General features: G+C 47.7%; 1 long non-coding RNA gene across 1 annotated transcript in view; it reads left to right on the top strand.

Moving 5' to 3' along the window:
- The first annotated feature begins 517 nt into the window (after positions 1–517).
- LOC135829746 (uncharacterized) overlaps positions 518–20,716 on the top strand; it is a 41,441-nt gene continuing 21,242 nt past the window's right edge. The window contains exons 1-2 of the long non-coding RNA XR_010555907.1: positions 518–654; positions 19,690–20,094. This is a non-coding gene — a long non-coding RNA (uncharacterized LOC135829746). The remainder of the gene's footprint in view (positions 655–19,689; positions 20,095–20,716) is intronic.

The following is a 20,716-nucleotide window of genomic DNA, read 5'->3' as shown; positions in this document are numbered from 1 at the left end:
GCAATCTTTGCAAAACGGTCTATTCTTACAAAGGCTACTCGACGACGGCGCTGAAAAGACACCTCGACACCAAACAGCAGTCCGAAGTGAAGCAGCAGCAACCCCAAATGCCGGCGGTGATAATTTGAACCAGCTGAAAAAAATCGAACTTAGAAAAAAAGTTATTCAAAAAATCATATTTGCCACATTAATGAAACTCATTAGCTCGCTCGATAGCTTGCTCGTTAGTGGAACTGATCGCTCGTTTGTTATAGATACGCTCGTTTCAACACTAGCTTGGAGTTTCCGCTACCAAATCGACCTTTCAAGTGTTGAATTCGCACAAGAAATGGTCGAGTTACGAAGATATTACTGGCCTGCAGACTTTCGATCATAATTATATGGTCGAAAGTCTGCAGGCCGGTAATAAAGGGTTAATTCTGTCTGTAATTTTCTGATGACTGTATGTTCTTCCTATTGCCTTCATCATTTTTTTCTGAATTGCAGTTAGGTGCTCTGTACCAACTATTGACGACGGCAATTCCAATGCCACTTCAATCGCATACTTCGAAACTGTTAGTTTTACTTGTGACCATGGCTTTTCGATGCACGGACCTGCAGCATCAAAGTGCAATACCTCTAATGGAAAGCTGACCTCTGTACCAGAGTGTTTAGGTATGCTCATTCAGTCAAATTGTTTGTGATGAATCCAGTCCTAAGAATCAACAGGTTTTTCATTACTTCACGTATGTCACGTGATTATCGCCTTAGAGTCAACCAATGGCAGAGCAAACAGATCAAGGCTAGAAAGTGCAGTCCTGCCTGCTCAAAGGTGATGGAACTGGATCCACTGCCCGTCGTCAAGTGACGACGACAAGCAGGAACAAATCCACTGCCCGTCGTCCCTTGGCGACGGGCGGTAGCCTCTGGACCGAGACAGAGCCTCAGTCTTCATGGTCTTTCATTGGTTACTTGCCGCGTGTTTCATAAAATACAAGGCACCGGATTGCTTGGAAAGAGCGACTAATTAGAAAACTAACAAGATAAAAAGCTGACTAATAAATAACTAAAGAGCTGGTAACGAAAACGTTCAAGTAGATCTAACCTGTGCCATTGGTGTGGGTGTTGAATGCGCAACTTGCTTTACTTATTGCGTTGATTTCATTTCCGTCTCAACGAAAACTGTTTAAGGTGGCTCATACCCAAGTCGGAAAATATAAATGGCCAGATCGATTTTGTTCAAAATTGCACAGGTCTTTAGTGTTACAGAATATTGTTACTTCCGAAAAATGGGAAGGATTGAAACACTTCTTCTTAGTTTAAACCCGATTTCTAAATTTTGGTATTTTGGAGCACTTTGCACAAAAACGCATCCCAGCATTTTGCCTCTACTGTTGTATTGTTCAGACTAACTGTTGTAGTGTTGCTATGTCCTCAATTAGCAAACACTATGCACCGGCAGATAGTAGAACACCTCTTCTAGCACTGAGGACATGTCCCCTATTATCCATTTTGGGTTTTCCTGAAATAAACAATTTTGAATTTTTCCACTCGACCATTCTGAAATACTTCCAAATTCATACCTGCGCAGGAAAGCATGCCCCTCCGCGACGGCCAGTCAGCAATTTCTACTCCAACACCACTCCCAACTCTGCAGAACAAAGTGTATTGTTGACTCTGACAAGGAAAAGCAGCGGTGATCACTTGTCACTCCAAACGACAAGCTTCTCCTTGCGCCACCAACATTTTTCGGTACAACAGTTGATGCAAAAGTGACTGAATTTTTGCGTGGATTTTACTGCAAGAGGAATGATGAAATCACGTGCCTCTTGACACAATAATGCCAGGTCTCGTAGATCATGGTTCAGCAGTTGTTCCGAGTCGCCTTGATCAAGCGCACCTGCACTTACATTGATCACCCGTTGATCTAGATCGGATCAAGTGCATATTGATGTCCAGCTCAAGAGCACACATGTGGTGTTGTAGGCCTTCCAGCCGGGACTTTCCCTCAACATGCAGCACAGAGGGCTAGGGCGAGTAGGGTCAAATCACGTTGTTCATGACGTCAGAAATCCGCCATGTGGGCGCGCCACATACCCCATGCAAACAGTGTAGGCCGCGCGCTGGTCAACTCCAAGCGACCTTGATGGTATGGAGCACGGTCATTCCTTGCTGTTGCAGATCTACGTGGATCGTATGTAGTATGGCTGCAAATATGTCTGCAAACGGTAGTTCTAGCCTAAGCCGCTGTTCAGGCACCCCCACCGCTTTGGAGTCACGTCGGAGGAAGGCAATCACCCCTCCCGCTGCCCGGCGCACAGCTACAGGAGGTTCGTACAGTGCCTCGTCTTCAGGAAATCATGAGGCCCCGTAGACATGATGAAGGAATTTATGACGTGTATGTCCGAGTAAGATGAACGGCTGGCAAACCTGGTGACTCAGGTTGCAGACCTAACCACGGAGGTGACAGCTCTGAAGGCAAGACTTGGTGATCTGGAGCGGGAAAAGACGGACCTTGCCGCCACGGTACGGTTTTTGACAGACGACGCCAGCAATAATAGTACAGCAGTGCAAGGCGGACCAGTTGGTGCACCATTGACCTCAAACGCGGCAAATGCAGGACCGGTAGTTCAACTCGAACCATACAACCTCTCCGACATCATTGCAGAGGAGGTTGAGAGGTCAAACCGTGCTACCAGCGTCATGGTACGAGGACTACCTGTATCATGGAATGGAACCCTATCCCTGCATTGCAGTACTCTGTTCAAATGTTCGACCTCTGACCTGCTGGGAGTCGAACGTTTGCGCCCTCGCGCTACTGAACATGAGACTCCAGCGTCAGGTCCAGCTCCTGTCAGGGTACGCTTTGGAAACAAGCGCCTCAAGGCGTCAGCGTACACGGATTGCCTCGGCCTGAAAGTGAATGGACATGATGTGTACGTCAACAACGACCTCGACAACAGCAAACAAAGCTGAAGGCAGTACTACCGAAGTATAAGCAACTTCGAGCCAAAAAGGTCAAGTGCTCTCTGCCTTATGACATCATATTGGATGACAAAGGGACACCTCTCTCTGACAATGCCATCCAGGATCTGCTGTCTGCCCAATAGGACATGTCAGGGAACCCCCAGCCAGACAACCGCACCGTCCTCAAAGTTGCTCATATAAACATCTGCAGTCTACGAAACAAAGTTCATGAAATCCATCATATCCTGCATGCCAATAAAATTCACATCATTATTAATGAAACCTGGCTAGACAGCTCAGTATCAGATTCCCTGCTGAACATCCCTGGATATCGGATATATCAGAACGACAGGAACTTGAGGGGCGGAGGTGTGTGCTTATACGTCATGTCCAGTCTCCACGCTCGTCTCATTATGCCCGCATCCAACACACATCTGGAGTCGTTGTTTGTGTCAGTTCACATTGCACGGGAGCCAGATGCGTGTAAGCTCCTCGTCAGTTCAGTCTACCGCCCACCGAGCTCTGGTACAGAATTTTGGGAACAGTACAGTGCCCAGCTGGATGGCATTTTCGTGGACAGCTCTGACCTGCCCGAGGCACAGTGGGTTGGTCAAAGACCATGATTGAGATACGAGAGGTACCTGGTTCAAGTCCTGCCTGGGAGCGGTTTTTCCAGCCGTGCTGCTACCCACAGTCAACTGGGAACTTGTGGCCAGGCACAAGGGGTACATGGATGCAGCTAATGGGGTCGTTTTCGGCACTTGTGCCAGTGGTTGTGAGACTTGCCCACTCACCCCCACCGTTAGGCGCTGCATCTGCCGCTAGGGTTTATCGGGTGTTAGCGGCCGTCGTGAGTTCCCTTCGGGAACGGATACGATAATTTACTTTTTACTTTACTCTGACCCGCTAGTTCTCATAGCCAGCAATCGCATGTCACCATGTACATTGAAAATCAACATAATTTTGCGAATCGATCTTTTTTTCAGGATCACTTTTCAACGAGGACGAAGCAAAGTCGGCCGAGCGAAGCCTAGAGGAAGAAAATCACCCTCTCCACTTCACCATCACGATACTGACATAGATACGAGATGAAACAACTAAAAATCCACAAGAAAACTGTACGGCCATCATCGCGCTGACTTTGGTGTGACTTTGGTCTGAGAATTTCTATCACGATCAAAAATGTACGAGGAGCACTCAAAAATAAGCCACAGAAGCACCTTTATCGCTCCCTACTCCTTTTTCAAGGCACAAAAGTCGACTCTCCACTTTCAAACCAGGAACCAGACATACCAGTGGTCCTTTTCAGCCGCTCCACGAGCGCAGGAAAGGTTCACCAAGGGGCGCAGAGCAGCATCCATTCCAGAAAAAGAGCTAAAATACGAGTGAGACTGCATGCCTGAGTACATGAGTACATGTATGAGTACATGCAGAAAATAGTCAATTTCAGCATTTCTGCTCCAAACAGTAACTAGCTTCGACTAGAAACAAAGATAACACCAAAGGATCAAACAACAACCATTTTCTGCAGTTTTTTTGCAGTTGGCTTCCTTGTGGTTGGCCCAGCACGCCAAAAATCACACCTCGGGGGAGTACAAAAATTACAACTCTCAGATGTCCTCGATTGCTGGCCATGGAGAGATTTGACCACGGACATCTTACAACCGACTCTGCATCATAATCATCATCTACTTAAGCTTTGTGCAGAACACCAGCTGCAGAACATTGTCCACGCACCAACTAGAGCGCCGTCAAACACGTGCCTTGACCTGGCTCTGTTAAACACTACCTTTCCATTGCTCAATCCAACGATCATTGCCATGTCAGATCTTACTGATCACCACCTAGTCCGCCTTGATATTGTACAGGTAGACTCCCTCTAATCCGAATACGGTATAATTCGAGTATTCCGCGTGATTCGAACTTTTTCGTCGTACCGATCTTCTGCAAGTCACTTCAAGTCAAAATCGAATGCATAATTCGAAGTACGAAAAGTGCGCCGGTTGGATAATTCGAACCCAGTCTTCGTACAGAAGAGCTGTTTACAGTACATTGGCTATGTCCTTTGAACGCTTATTTCGAAGTGAGATTGAGTTGCTATCCTTGTAATTCAAAGTTCATTCCTTTCTCCTTCTCTAGCCAAGAGTAGCTCAAAATCGATCGATGGTCAGCTGCAGGATCGACTATAGTGTTCAAGAAACCCACCTTCTCTCGAAATTTGATTCAAGCCTGTGCGAGGCAAATTGCAAAGGTTTGATTGAAGACGACTTCTTCCTGGTGTCTGACTCTTTTCGCGGATCTCGATGGCCTTTCTTGCCGCGCCAGCTCGTGCGCGGAGATGTTGGCGCACAACAACACTATTGTTGTAAATATTGTCTATAACTATGCTCCACTTCCGTTCTTCAGAACGACGTGCTGGTGTCCGACGACCTTTCATGACGCGGATTAGGCAGCGCAGTTCTTTCCCGCTGAATTATGTTTCAGGAAAGCTGCAGTGACTGACAACTTCTTCACTAGAAGATGAAGATAATGTCAAATGATTTTGTGTCGATCCAGTGTTTTGATGATCCGTTAACGTTGTACATGACCGGTACGACCACCTATGTTTCGTTGATGCAAATAAAAATGTGCAAAAAATATTCAGCATGTGATTTCAAGCATTTTGACACACATATCAGTGCATGGGGCTGCATTTGGATAATTAGAAGTTCCGGATAATTCGAAGTTTGGGCCTGGCAATTTGAGGTTCGAATTAAAGGGAGTCTACCTGTAATACCGGAAGCCCCCAGCAACCCAAAGAACTAAGGTTGTGAGAAAACCAGGAATAGCTACTATCAACTACTCTCAGTTTAATGCTGACCTGAATGATATGCTCGAGGACTCATCCTCATTTTCCACATTGGACAGTCAAACTCGCCCTCTTCTAACGTTTATCGCTGCTGTTACTGATACGCATGCTCCATCTACACAAGTTAGACTACCCCTCTGTCCCAAACCTAAGCCTCAACCGTGGGCAGCACCAGAGTTACGGAAACTGCTGCAGCGCAGAACTACTCTGCATCGTAGAGTCCTTTCGCAGTCTGGGAATATGGTTCTTTTAACCTCTTCAGCACGGCAGGGGTTTGTACCTGGCCCGCGGGCCGTTTTTCTTTAAATTTCACTTTTTTCTAAAATTCGATTCTAGCTTGTGAATTTCACCTAACAATGTGCATTTATGATTGTGATGACTTATTTCAGCAGTAAAGTCGGTGTGAACATACCCTATTGCACAGATTTCAATGCAAATCAGCGCAGCAAATTTACGTATTTCCAGCACATCTATAAAAGCAGGACAGCTATTACAGGGTTTACTGCATGCAGTATCGCTTCTAGCTACAGGTATCAACAACTGCTAGTCAGAATGATAAAATATATAATGTATACTCATGGTTCACCCTCTATATGTACATATTTACATCGGTTTAGGACAAGCTACATGTCCGCAAACTCGAACAAATTTGCGTTTAGGAACCACTCGGCAATTGTGGAACAGCTATCTTCCTCGGTGCGATGTCTCGAAGCACTCAAGGCAATACCCTGGGTTCTTCAGGCAATCAGCACACATCTGCCGCACATCTCGGCGTTTCCCGTTGGCATAGCAGAACACACACATCTTCTGCGGCTTCTCCTTCTTGGCAGTCGCTGGGATGAGCCGTAGAAAGTGAGTGTCGAGTGGCTTTGCGGTACCGGCTGCAGCAGCCACAGCTGTGGTGTGCTCTGTGATTTCCAACTTGCCCTCTGCTATCAAACTCTTGATGGCTGCTTTCACGAAGTCATAATGCGACATCTTCACCTTCATCTTGTGCAGATAGTATGCGTTTAGCAGGGCCTGCTCCATCAGGTGCGTGGCCAGTTTTTTATACCATTTTCTGGTGTTCCGAGCAGCAGTGTACACCGAAATCATCCCGTCGTTTTTGTCCACACCACCCATCTTCTTATTGTAATCCTGCACCAAATCAAGCTTCCGTACCGGCCAGCGCTGGAGATCGCGCTTGCCAGTTGCACTGACCGTGGCTGTGTGGAGCGTGGAGAGGAAATGTACCTCTTTCGTGTCATGTAGCTTGATGAAAATCATGCCACCGCCACAGCGATACAGGAACTGGCCTTTCTGGAGGCCCTTGTGCTTTGCCACCTGCTTTGGAAGGCCAGTCCTGTTCTTGCGAACAGTGCCGCAGACGCCGGTGTTGTGCTCAGCCAAGTGAGTAGCGAGTGGCACGCTGGAGTACCAGTTGTCGACGAAGAGCTTGTAGCCCTTGCCGAGTAGCGGGTCCATCAGCTTGTCGACAACGGCACCAGGCACTCCAAGCTTCTTCACCGTGTCCGGGCTGAAAGTGTCGTTGTCTTTGCCCGTGTAAATGATAAAATTGTGGAGATAACCGCTGTCCTCACACAGGGCATATATCTTCATTCCGAACCGTGCTCGTTTCGATGGAATGTACTGGCGGAATGAAATACGGCCCTTCCATGCCACCAGCTCCTCGTCAATGCACACCCACTCCTTCGGCACATACACTCGCTGAAAACGGTTTTGGAGGAAAGTCACCAAGGGCCGGATCTTGGTCAATTTGTCAGATTCGTCAACTTCATCGTTGTTGGCAAAGTGAAGGAAATTGAGAATTGATGTAAAACGCTCGCGGCTCATGGTGCGGTTGTAGAATGGTGTGGCTATCACAGGGTCAGTTGCCCAGTACTGGTCAATCTCCGGCTTGTTGACAATGCCCATGTTGAGGTAGAGTCCCAGGAAAACTTTCATCTCTCCAACAACAACTGGCTTCCACGAGCGGGCAAAACTGCGAGCTGGCAGAGTATGCAGGTTGGCATCAATAAATGCGCGTGCATAGCGATTGGTTTCCGTCACAAGATACTCAAAGAAATCTTCGTTGAAGAACAATTTCAGGTAGTCAAGTGGAGTTGGATCGTCTGGAAGCGGCATTTGGAGACCGGAGTTGCCAGTGAATGGCAGTGCGGTAGGTGCAATACTCTGCTTCACCCATATGCCTGGATGCATGTAATCACAATGTGCAGAAATTGTGTATTTCAGTATCAATTCACATATCTGTTGCATATTTATTTGTACTGCAGTACTTGGTGTCCATAACATCAACAGTGACATGCTAGAACGGGCACAAAAATATCTGCAATTCAAAATACCACTAAGTTAGCCCACCTTTGCAAAAATATAGTCAACAGCATGCAACAATGCATGAATATTTGAAATTTCAAAATTCAAAATTAGTGAAATTTTCAAATTGTAAATGCACCCAACTCACCTTCGCTTCCATCGTTACCTGCAGCTAGAACCTCGACAGCTTCCACATGCGACTTCAAGGACATGGCCTCGTCGCCAGCACTGGTGTCCTCCGTACCACCTGTTGCTGCTGCTTCCGTGCTCTCCATCCCCTCAACATCGTCAGTAGCATCACCAATTTCTGGCGACGCACTTCGTTCAGGAGATGAAGACACAGACTCATCTGCCGACGAAAAATCGCTGTCAGAGACAGTTGGCTCATTATCGCTATCCAAACTCAGCGTGACCTGCTCTAAAACTTGGTCGATCTCCTCTGCGCTGTATCTACGTCGTGCCATGGTTGAAAATGTCAACAAATTGTCAACAAATTTATTTCTAATTTATTTCCGCACTGCGCGACCTACTCTTGCCGTGATACGTGGCGAACTCCACGTGTACTTGTCGTGATACGTCTCCTGAACAGGCCTAGCTCCGCGTGACCACGGTACAGGCCTGGTACTACTACACGGAAGCCAAAACAACTGTAGGACGTGATGTAGATCGTATCACGTATATGTACGTGATCCGTGGACCGGTAGCATCCAGGATCACGTTCATTTACGTGATGCGTGCTAAAGAGGTTAAAAGCAACAGTATCGGTCTGTCAGACGCGAGGGGACGCTTCTGAATAGGAGACTGAAATCCCGTTTCCTGATGCACCAGTTCTCGGCACTCCGACGAAATCCTACATGTCAGTAGGCTTTTCTTAACAGTCTGTCTGGCAGGCGGAAAGTAAGAAATCAGCCAGTTGCATCTCTCAGTAGTCTGACAGAGACATTTGCTAACATAGTGCACGATCCAAGCAGGCCTACTGACACATGTTTACACCCAGCCACCCAACACCCAACTACTGCTGCTCGACTGTCCCATTTTCGACCCGTAACTGTGGCGCACATCACCCACACTGCTCAAAGCAACAAACACAAGTAAGTCACCTGGCTCTGACAACGTATTACCAGCCGTACTGAAGCATGGTCGTGATTCCATAGCAGTTTCTCTCACTGATATTATCAATTAATCTCAGAGCACAGGGTGCGTACCAGATATTTTCACGAATGCCACAGTCAGCTCAATTTTGTGTAAAATTTGATAATACCGCTAGAAGCAGTATGCGTAGTAGTCTACGGCCAAGATACCAGAAACCGTGTCAAACTCAGCACGGGGTTCGAGGTAATGTCAGCCCAGTTTTCAAATCAGGCGATGCAGAAAGCTCTACTAATTGCAGACCAGTCTCATTATTGCCCATATACAGCAAGATAATTAGAACGAGTTGTCTTGGAGCAGCTGATTGCATTCTTTAAGTTACACAACATCATGTACGTGCCTGACAATCAATTTGCCTACCGTACCAACAGCTCGTGTGAGGACTACCTAGCGCTAGTGGTCGATGAATGGCTCAAAGCCCTTGATAACAACGAGTACTGCGGCATAGTGTTTGCAGATATGAGCAAAGCTTTTGACCGAGTTAAGCATCAAGAGCTCATCGACGAGTTGAAGATGCTTGGCATTGCTGACACTGCACTTGCTTGGTTTGCAAGCTAGCTGACCAGACGCGTCCAGCAAGTAAGAGTAGGACAACAGCTAGGTGGGGCCCGCCCTTGCACAAGAGGCGTCCCACAAGGCTCCATGCTCGGCCCATTGCTATTTTGCATTTACACCCAAGATGCACCACAGTGCTTCCAATATGCATTGAATCAACTTAGTGCCGATGATATCACACTCTATATCAGGCACAAGTCCATCCAGATCATCACAACCCAGCTGAGTGATGACCTTGCCGCTCTGGATCGCTACCTAGATCGGAAGGGACTGGTGTTAAACCGGTCCAAGACTCAGTTTGTCCTGCTCCGGCGACCGGGCACGGAGTTGCCACCTGGCACCGCAGTCAACTGCCGGGGCACTTCCATAGTCCCATCTGCTTACGCTCGGTACTTAGGAATACTTGTTGATGAACATCTGTCTTTCTCAGCCCAAGTGGATTCAGTATGTGCAAATGTCAATAGGATGGTCGGAGCATTTGTCCATGCAAAGCAGAATATCAGCATTTTTGGCAAACGACTTTTCTATTTATCCATCATTCAGTCCACATTTGAGTTTGGCAGCACTGCATATATTCATTGCTTATCACAAACTCTATATGACAAGCTTCTTACTGCCAACCACGTAGCATTAAAGAGAATATTTTTGTTGGATAGAATGACTCCCACCACTCTTCTATACAGTCATACTAACTTGTACGCCCTTGAGAACGGCCTCAACTTCAAAACCTATGTATTTGTTTACCGCTGCCTTAATGGACTTGCTTATCCTCTTCTGCGAGACCGCTTTACCTTGCGCGCCCATGGTGCTCACACTGCAGCCACCACCTGTGGCCAAGTCACTGCTGCTCTTGTTCTGCCCCCCCCCCCCCCTCGCTAACACCAGATATGGCTTTAGTGCAATTTCATATTTGGGCACTGCCAGGTGGAATACACTTCCACCGGCTTGCCGCATGTCTAGTTCACCAGCTGAATTTTGCTCATCCATCAAATCATACCTAGGGTTCCCTGTAAAAAGGCGCTGACGCCTGTTGGGAATTCCCTAGTAAAAGAAGAATAAATAATAATACTTCGAAGTAATAATAATACGAACTTAAATAACCGATTGGAGAGATTTGGAGAGATTTTAATTTTTTGTTTGTTTTGTAGCCAAGGACTTTGTGCGGCCGTGTGCGGTGAAAATTTAAAAATAATATTTAAACTGAGAGCAGTACTACACAGCAGAGCACCTCCAGCACATACTGGTTGTGGAGCGAGGAACGCATTGCGTCCCTGCGTGAAGCTCTTGCTACCTGCAATCTGCAGTACGATCCACATCCCACTGACCCTCAGCCAGTAACCTCATTCTGGAACTTCTGGAGAGAACAGATACTGAAACTAGCTGTTCACCACTGCCAAGTGACCAGAAACAAATCCCCCAAAAATACTACGCCCACTCGTCCCTGGATGACGAAGGATCTCCTCAGCCAGATCAAAACAAAGCACAAACAGTTCCGCACCTACAAGGCGACCCGGCTAGACTCAGATTGGAAACTATACACAGCCCAGCGTAACCGTAACCGCTCTTTTGCAACAGGGAAAGTCCGATTTTGTCCAGCATACAACGTCAACGGGTACAAACCTCCACCGTCAACTGAAGCACCTGAAGAAACCGCCTAAGCAAACAATTCCTACACTATCGACAGCCAACTCCACTGCAGCCACGGCTATGGAGAAGGCAACAGCTCTCAACAAGTTCTTTATCTCCCAAAGCCAACAGTCCATCGACAAGACCGCCTGTACTACACCAGACATCAACACTACCCCTGTAACAGGTTTAATCAAACTTGAAAAGTAAGAGGCCTGGTTGAGCGTGCCTCGACCAGTTATATGCAAAATGTGATAGTATACATGTGGCAACGGCGCCAATGAAGGTGCTAATAGACAGGCGTAAGACGCATGAGGTGCGAGGGAGTGTAAAGTTGTAGAGACCAGGGGAAAACTGTTACATCATCCCCCTCCTATGGAGAGGAAGGAGCTTATAACCCAAATGCTCAAGTGGAATAGAGTACAATAAGCGCAAACACGTGCGAGACGAAAAAAGGCTTCGCACTGAAGTAACACAATAAGACGACTGAAACTCCATGCAAATAAAGTGTAATAAGCTCAACAAATGTGTAAGGTGAAACTAGAAGTTCAACTGCAAAACTCAGTGGGCAGAAGCCAAGGTTTTGTACTTCTGAAGTGGAACAATGTCATTACCAGATTCATCCAACAAATAATGTTCAGGCTCCCAAGTGGCATCAGAGTAGCCTTGCCACTTGACTAGGTACTGAAGCTGATTCTGCCGGCGGCGGTGACTGAGAATGTTCTCCACCACATAGCGGGCATGACCATCAAGGTCCGTGATAGGCGGAGGCGTAGGCTGTCTCCTATTAGGAATAGCGTTCTTCTCGTAGGCACGGAGTGCCGACACATTAAATACCGGGTGACAGCGGCTGGTATGAGGCAACTTGAGCTTGTAGGCATTCGGGCCGATCACATGGGTTATAGGAAAGGGGCCAAACCACTTGGGGCGTAATTTATGGGATGGTCGGTCCCGAGCTTCAGGAGTCAGGAGGAAATCCCGGTAGACCATTACCAAATCTCCCACCTTCAGCTTTCCCTCGACCCTTGTCCGATCTGCATAGAAGGCCTGACGAGCTTGAGCTGCCACTAGCGCATCTTGTGAGATCTTGACCGCATCTTGTCTTGCTTGCAACCAATCAGCTGAATCTCTGCCTCCCTGAATAGGGTTGAGGAAGTCGGGTGGCGCTCTGGGATTTAGACCGTAATTTAAGAAGAACGGTGTGTTTCCTGTAGATGATTGAGTAGCGCTGTTGATAGAAAACTCACAGAGAGGTAGGAGCATATCCCAGTTATCTTGTTTATGATTTACAAAAGCCCTCAGCACATCCTCTACTATTCTGTTTACTCGTTCAGTTAGGCCATCTGTCTGAGGGTGATTGGCAGTACTAAATGCTAGTTTCGTTCCTAAGCGATCAAACAATTCCTGAAAAAATGCTGCCGTAAATCTTGGATCACGATCACATACAATACTAGAACTCAAACCATGAAGTCGAAATACATGTTGAATATACAGATCAGCACTTCCTTTAGCGTCAATAGTAGAGGAAGTAGGTGCTAAATGTACACACTTTGTCAAGCGGTCTACAAATACATATATAGCATCATGACCTGTATCGGTCCTAGGCAAACCCATGATAAAATCCATCGAGATATCCGCCCACGGCTGACTGGGCACTGGTAAATTCTGCAAGAGACCAGTTTTTAGCTGGCCGCCTTTAACTCGTTGGCAGACGTCACATGACTTGACAAACGCCTTTACATCCAGTCCCATTCTGGGCCAATAGAAATATCTAGCGAGTCTGAAATAGGTGCGATCTCGACCGGGATGCCCCGCAGTCACACAGTCATGGTATTCTTGAAGCAGGGCGAGTCGGAGTTTGCTACTCTTTGGAATGCATAACCTGTTCTGTGGTGAAGATCTGAGATAAAGATAACCGGGTGTTTCATTTAGAAGGTAACGGTCGTGCAGATTGTCATGGCTTGAATTTTTCAGTCTCCTGATAATGGGAGCAAGATCCTTGTCGCACTTGTAACCGCTGACAATTAACTGCGCTAAGTCTGGATTAATCTCTAGGGTATGCTCTATGGCATTCAACTGAATGTTAGGAGGATAGGATGACCCGCCTATTTCAGAGTCACTGAACAGATCTGGACGGCGTGAAAGCGGGTCGGCAATGTTTTTCTTTCCTGGTTTGTGAAAGACCGTAAAGTCATAGTCAGCTAAAAACTCTACCCATCTTGCCTCACGCTTGGTGAGAGTCGGTTTGGTTCGTAAATAGACAACACCCATATTATCAGTCATCAGGTCAAAGTGGCGGAATAGATAGATTCTCCAGCACTTTAATGCAAATACCACAGCCAACGTTTCCCTCTCGGCCGCAGTATAGTTGCGTTCTGCAGCTGACAGTTTCCGACTACAATAGGCTACGGGATGCAAATCCATATCTTCTCCCTGCTGCAGGAGCACACCCGCCACGGCAAAGTCACTTGCGTCAGTTTCTACCGTGAAGCTTTTCTCAACATCGGCCAGTTGCAACACTGGCGCCTCGAGTAATGCTGATTTTAGAGACTCGAATGCCTTCTGTCTAGCAGCGCTCCATTCAAAGCGTGAATTTTTTCCGGTGATTTCTTCTAATGGACGAGAGATGGTCGAGTGTCGATCTATGAACCTTCGGAAATAGTTTGCAAAGCCAAGAAACTTCCTCACATCAGTTACTGACGACGGAGTTGGCCATGTTTCCACAGCACTTATCTTCTTGGGATCAGGGGAAATTGATGTGCCGTTGATTTTATGCCCCAAGAAGAGAACTTCTCTCACGCCGAATTCGCATTTAGACTGTTTGCAATACAGCTCACTATTTCTAAGTGTTTCTAGAACTGTTTGAAGATGATGCTGATGATCTTCCCAGGTCTTGCTGAAAACTAGAATGTCATCCAAGAATACTACAACGAATTTTCGGAGATGCGGTTGCAGAATAGAGTTCATGAGTGACTGAAAGGTGGCCGGGGCATTAGTCAGCCCGAATCCCATGACTCTAAATTGGAAGTGGCCGAACGGCGTATTAATGGCCGTCTTAGAAACATCCGAGTCTTGAATTCTGATTTGATTGTAGCCTGACCGCAAGTCCAACTTGGAGAAATATGCACTGCCCTGGATCGTGTCGAATAAGTCATCAATATTAGGAAGACAAGCTTTGTTTTTGATCGTAATTCTATTCAATTCTCGCCAATCGCACACCATTCTCAGAGTACCATCCGACTTTTTCACAAAAAACACAGGTGCACCGTATGGCGACTTACTTGGCTCAATGAATCCCTTCTCAAGTAATTCTGATAGCTGTGACTGGAGCTCGTCCATCTCTGGTTTCGGCAGGCGGTAGGCGGGTCGAGACGGTGGTCTGGCTCCATCTTCTATCTGGATTTCATGGTCGACTGGTCTCTTCGGTGGAAGCTCATTCGGCAGCTCGTCTGGAAATAAATCCTGGTACCTCTTGAGCAGGTTCTGGATGTCTTGTTGCTCTGATTCCTGGAGTTGTGGCCCGGAACGATTTTCCTCGTTTGCAGCAGTGACCCATGCAAGAAACCCCTCGGCTCCACTCCTCAGGGCATGACGAGCTTGTCGGCCACTGATAAACATGCTTTCCACAGATGGCCGGTCGGCTGTCGGCGGGTTAGCTGAAGGCAATTTGGCAACAAAGGGCTCACCGTCCAACTGAACTTCGTTCGTACGGAAGTTGATGCTGGGGTTGTTCCTTGTAAGCCACGGCTTGCCAAGAATAGCGTCGTAGCGAGTCAGGGGATACACAGTAAAGTGCTGTTCCTCACTGAAGCCCCCGACTGTCACCCTTAGCGTGCGTGTGGAAATCTGCGGGACCTCGCTGGTCGAGCCGTCCGCCAATGTTACGCTCAGCACTGCTGAGCTTGCATCCGTGTCAAGATGATGCTTTCGAACAAAACTGTCTGCAATGAAGTCATGCGTCGAACCGGAATCTATCAGCATCACTGCACGGCGACCGCCGATCTTTCCCTGTATGAGCAGTAGGTCGTGTTCAGGTTCATTGCCGACGCTGACGTTGCTGACATGACACCTTTCTGCAACGGGACAATTTTCTACAGCTATGGGTGTCTCCGGCTCCGTAGGTTCCTGGAGAGCAACGTCTTCAACCTCCAGAGCTCCGAACCGGTTAGCGACTGGTACCGGCGTGGGCGCTTGGGTCGTCGCCAGTAAGCGCACCCCCTTTCTTACTGGCGACCAGCGTTTGGGTAGCGCTGTCCACCCTCAGTACAGTCTTTAGCGAGGTGGCCTGGCTTCCTGCAAGCAAAGCAGTGTCCCATTGCTCGCAGTTGGACACGCTCTTGGTCCGTCAGCTTGCGGAGGCCCTGACCACGGAAGCTGGGCACGGAACGCGACTCTCTACTGGCTGGTGGCCCCGACGCCGGTGGCCCTGACGACTGCTCCACGGTGTTTGCTGCCATGACAGCTTGCTCCAGGGTACGTGGATGCTCACGCATGACCTGTCGCTGGATGTGCGGCACTAGACCCCTGACGAACAGCAGCGCTCTGGTGTGGTGGTCGATTTCCGGCACTTGCAGGCTGAGGCGAGTGAAAGCAGCAATGTATGCGTCCAGCGACCCGCGCTGCGCTGCGGAAATTAGTCCCATACGCGATGTTTCCTCGTTGTGCCGTGGTCCGTACACATCGCCAAGTGCCGCTTTCAGAGCAGGCCAGTCGGAAAACACTTGGTTAGCTTCCAATGCCGCTATCAACCAAAGACGAGCGTTTCCAGTCAAAAATCCTGCCGCGTAGTCGACCCTCTGTGCCGCATTTGGGAGTGCCAACGACCGTAGGGCCATGTCCATTGCAAACGTCCATTCTTTGAATGTAGCGGAATCTCCTCCAAACACAGGCGGCTCTTTCGTAAGGCGGGGTGTTGGCTCCCACGGTTCCGAGTTCGGATGTATCGTTCGGTTTCCTTGGCTAACGCGCTGAGCGGTCTTGATATCGTTTATCAGCCGAACGACGAGTACGAGGAGCGTAAGCAGAGCGACCAGAACACCTGCCAAAAGCAGAGTAGTAACCATCCTCTGCTACCAGTGTAACAGGTTTAATCAAACTTGAAAAGTAAGAGGCCTGGTTGAGCGTGCCTCGACCAGTTATATGCAAAATGTGATAGTATACATGTGGCAACGGCGCCAATGAAGGTGCTAATAGACAGGCGTAAGACGCATGAGGTGCGAGGGAGTGTAAAGTTGTAGAGACCAGGGGAAAACTGTTACAACCCCTGACATCAGTCATACTCTAAATACAATCGCAGCAACAGTGGAAGAGGTCGAGAAGCTTCTAAGAAGTCTAGACACTGGCAAGAGCCCAGGCTTTGACAACATCCCAACTCGGCTCCTGAAAGAAACTGCAAAGGAAATCTCCCCATCTCTCACTAGTCTCTACAATCTGTTCTTCAGAACCGGAGAAATACCACAGGATTGGAAAGACGCAACTATTACACCATCCCCAAGTCGGGAAACCCCTCCCATCCTACCAACTACCGACCCATCTCCGTGCTCAGTATAATAATCAAAAACACAAGAAAAAATAGTCCACTCTCGTCTGAACAATCACATAGCACCGCACTTACCCTCCAACCAATCCGACTTCAGGAAACAAGACGGGACCGAACTGCAACTCACACGGATCGTCCACCAGATATCCACAGTTAGGGATGCGGGGAAGCATGTTGTTACGTGTATCTTTGATCTCAGTAAAGCCTTTGATCGTGTATGTCATCAAGGCTTGCTGAAAAAGCTGAGCCACTACGGTGTCGACGGCAAGGCTCACAAGTGGCTCGAAGCCTACTTGACAGGACGCAGACAGCGGGTGCAGGTTGAAGGCACAACATCCGCCTTCATACCAATACCAGCGGGAGTGCCCCAGGGCTCGGTCCTGGGACCACTTCTGTTCCTGGCGTACACCATTGACCTGCCCACTGCCTGTGAAAATGCTACAACCTCGTGTAGCCAGTTCGCGGACGACACCGCACTAATTGCCATTGCAGGCAGCTACATTGAGTGTGAGGCTGCGGTACAAAGAAGCGTCGATGACGCAGCAGAATGGCTAGAGCGCTGGCACATGCTAGTCAATAAAACGAAAACCGTCATCCTCCCGTTCTACTATGCTAACCGACCCTCACCACGACTACCCGAAATAAATCTAGGGCAAACCCTACTAGAAACAGTAACACAACATCGTCACCTCGCCATCATCTTTCAGCACGACCTAAGATGGTCAGCCCACCTTGACTTTGTGCTGAAGAAAGCCGTAAAATCTTTTAATATTCTCTTTAGGCTCAAATCAACTCTACACACTAAATCACTGTCTCTCGTTTACAAAACATATATCCTGCCTATAATTGAATATGCATGCATTGCTGTCACCCCGCTCTCAATCGCAACCCTTGACCGTCTTAAGCAAATCCAGCGCAAGGCGGCCAGAATCTGCCTCCGTCTCCCCTCTACACTCCTCTGAATCATTCAACACTGCTCCATCGGCTCAAATGGCCGACAATGTTCTCTCGTCGCCAAGTGAAGCTCACCCTTCTTGCCCACTCCATAAAATACCAATATGCCCCACAACACATACGCATGCTCAACACCCCCGCTCAAGTTACGGTCCAGTACAGCCTTCGACACGCACGCACTTGGCACCCCCCACCCTCCAGAACCGATCGCTGTAAAAACTCCCCACTGTACAAGTCCCTAGAATACTACAATGCCCTCCCTGCTAGCATTCGTGGCGTCTCCTCCTGACCTGCTTTCAAACAAGAAATCTGCTCACTGCTGATTAAGTCAATCTGCTCCTGCAGCGCTCACCCTCTCCCATACTTGTAAAATTCAAAGTGATGTAAATCACTTTCCAACTGTTTAACCCACAATCTCACCTTCTCATCAATTTATCTCTTATTGGCGATGGTGCCATCGTGAGAATAAAGAATTCAAAAAACTCCTGGTGACTTACTTGCATTGGCAGTATGGCAGACAGCTCACTTGTGTATAAGACAAATAGCAATGGCCCAAGTACACTACCTTGAGGAACACCTCTGGAGAAATCCACAGGTGCCGACAGAATATCAGCCACCTTTATTTGCTGCCTCCGATTACTCAGGTAACTTGTCAACCAGGACAGAACAGTGCCCCCAATGCCATGTTGATGAAGTACTGTGAGGAGACGCTGATGTTGTACTCTGTCAAAGACTTTTGACATGCCCACCATAATCACACCAGTATGCTTGCTCTGAGATCGTGCCAAGAGCCAGCGATTCACTGCAAGATCCAGAGCGTCTTCCGTTGAGTGGGGCTTGTGGTAGGCAAAATGCGACGCCGGTAGCAGGTGGTGGTCCTGGAGATGGGCCATGATCTGCTTCTTGACACAGTACTCTTGAAGACGAGACACAATGGGCAGCAAAGAGACTGGCCGATAGTTTCCTGCGACTGCAGTGTCCCCGCTCTTGAACAAAGGGCTAACATATGACAGTTCGAAGTATGCGGGTACAGTACCACTTGAGAGCGACATATTAATGATTCTAGCAAGATGAGGAGCAAGAACACTGGCACAGCACTGCAAAACAATACCAGGAATGCAGTCACTGCCACTAGCTTTGTGCGGGTTGTCGCAGGTTATGCGCAAAGTGTCGCGAAGCGATTGCTTATGTTTGAATTTATGTTGTATTTGACCCTGTACTACTTTTGTTGGCATTCTTTGGCTACGCGCATGTATGATGTATGCTTCAGGTAGCTGCTAGAATGCTACACACAAGTTGTACTCAGCTACTTCAGGTACACATATCGCTACATTTGAATTGAACCAGCCGGCAGTTTATCATGTTTCTTTAGGCTGGCGTGATATTGTTGTGTTTAATTGCCTTTTGAATTAGTTATTGTTCTGTGCCCACTTGGGACAAGTTTGGAAGTAATTATTCTGGATATGTTTGCAACGAGTGTTTGACTTCTGTGCATAGAGCACACAGCTAGAGCTGCGTGTTGTAGAGAATCTTACGGATTGTAGCATCCAGATACTGTCCATGCAATGGTTCCCAATAGTAATAATTTAGTAAAAGTTTCAACCAGGTCACGACACAAAGTGATCACAGATTTTATGTGGTATAGATACTGGCCTAACGGTTATTGAAACCAGGATTGCATGAAGCCGGAAGACTTCCTTTAAAAATAATACAGTTGTTCATTTACATCAGTTTGAGAGTTGCTTTTGACTTTGCACAGAATGGAAATCTTGTGGTCCGCTCACGACAGAATATGCATTTGACCGCCATCGAAGAAACTTTACGGAAGCTGTGAACTATTGCAAGAGCCTTGGGAAGGGCAGCAATTTAGCAATTCCACGTAGCGACGCTGAGCTTCAGTGTGTCTTCAATACTAAACCAGCCCGAACTACAAACTGGATTGGCATTCGATCATATTTGGTTAGCCCAAAATTGAAGTTTGTATCAGTTGATCGTAACCAAACGATTACGTACTCCAAATGGGCCAAGGATCAGCCAAGTCCACCTGCCCGGATCACTCAACTGTGTGTATCAATGTGGTATTCACCTCCACACGATACCAACGGTGAATTCTGGGATAATGCCGAATGCAAGGCCAGACTCTTGAGTGTGTGTCAACAACCAAGTAAGTACGCATGTGGGTGTCCAAACACACACACACACATACACACACACACACATACATACATACATGCACACACATACACACATACACGCACGCACGCATGCACGCACACACACACACACACACACACACACACACACACACACACACACACACACACACGCACACACGCACACACACGCACACACACACACACACACACACCATACTGACCAACCACCAAAATCTCAATCCCTTGACACGACCTACAGAATCTCTGGATTTTGCTCAAAATCCCTGGATGGCACAAAAACAAGTGAAAAAGGGCCTTTCTCGCCAAAAAAAGTTCAACTCTGCTAGATCTGCGTACAGCACAGTTCAACCCTGCATTTTTTCGACCCTGCATTGCAGTTCGATCAGTCGGCGCCCAGCTATAAGCTAGCGCCTAGCAGGGTAGGGGCTGGATAGTTTAAAATGAGGTAGTAGATAGTTAGAGCGTTCCAAAATGCCCACGTCCGGTGAAAATCGCAGTTGGAATTCGGTCTCTACGAAAGTTCTAAAGAGGAACACGGGGACTTTCCACGTTCCACTGCACACGAAAACCCTCGAAGTTGCTGAGGCCCTGATTGAACATGGCTACCCA

Source organism: Sycon ciliatum, chromosome 13, assembly GCF_964019385.1.
Source record: "Sycon ciliatum chromosome 13, ocSycCili1.1, whole genome shotgun sequence".
Taxonomy (NCBI): domain Eukaryota; kingdom Metazoa; phylum Porifera; class Calcarea; order Leucosolenida; family Sycettidae; genus Sycon; species Sycon ciliatum.
This window is presented reverse-complemented; position numbering and strand designations above follow the sequence as displayed.